The sequence below is a fragment of the Arachis ipaensis genome, chromosome B10, assembly GCF_000816755.2.
Source record: "Arachis ipaensis cultivar K30076 chromosome B10, Araip1.1, whole genome shotgun sequence".
NCBI lineage: Eukaryota > Viridiplantae > Streptophyta > Magnoliopsida > Fabales > Fabaceae > Arachis > Arachis ipaensis.
This window is the reverse complement of record NC_029794.2, coordinates 8035330-8036173: the sequence shown is the minus strand read 5'-3', so window position 1 is coordinate 8036173 and position 844 is coordinate 8035330. Positions and strand designations below refer to the sequence as shown.

The 844-nt window shown below is 28.4% G+C and overlaps 1 protein-coding gene across 1 annotated transcript in view; it reads right to left on the bottom strand.

The window, feature by feature from the left end:
- Window positions 1-273, bottom strand: part of LOC107622291 (3-ketoacyl-CoA synthase 11) — a 2730-nt gene extending 2457 nt beyond the window's left edge. The window contains exon 1 of the mRNA XM_016324156.2: window positions 8-273. The gene's annotated coding sequence lies outside the window, so the exon portion shown is untranslated. The remainder of the gene's footprint in view (window positions 1-7) is intronic.

Sequence of the window (844 nt, the reverse complement as noted above, 5' to 3'; positions counted from 1 at the left end):
ATTGTACCTTGGAATGCAACGCGAACAGAAAGATCACACAGGAATGAATGAACGAATGAATGAATGTCGAAGGAGAAGAGAGGAAGTGAGAAAAAAGAGGAATAGAAACAATAATAAATAAATAACAATAATAATGATATGATTTAAATGGTTACTTATAGTGCTTAGTGATACCCAGAAAGAAAGTAGGAGATGACAGGTATTAGTTTCATAAATTCGGTTCCGTTTTAAATCAAAGAGTTAACGTGATTTCATTTTAAAGGTGAAACAATTGTAATAATAAATTAATTGTGTTAGAACAAGTTGCGGAAATGGCTTCTATAGTCTTCACTGTACAGCTGCAATTATTTTTTGGTATCTTGTACAACTGCAATTTAATCAATCTCTTATTTTAGTATCGTACATATTTTGATTTTGACAATAAAATAATTTTTTTTTCATATTAGTTTATAATGCGGATGTTAGGTAATGTTTAGTGGAGAGACAGAAATTAAAAAATTGAGATTAAGAGACAGAAACTGAAATAATTTTCAGTATTTTATTTAGTGTAAAGTGGGAGACAAAAATTGAAACAAGGATAAAGTTTTAATTTTAATTTGTACAAAGGGTAAAATTAGAATTAATTAATTGAAATGAGGTTTTTTAGGTATAAAATGTTATTAAAGTTTCAGTTTTCGTCTCTAAAAATTTCAGTCTCCTGTGTCTTCACTTTTTGGAGGTACTGAAATACTGAAATTTTGGAGACAGAGACAGAAATTTTAGTACTAATCTCTGAGCCAATAAACATAATACTGAATTTTAGTCTCCCAATCTCTATCTTAATACCTCAAAACAAACGCTATTA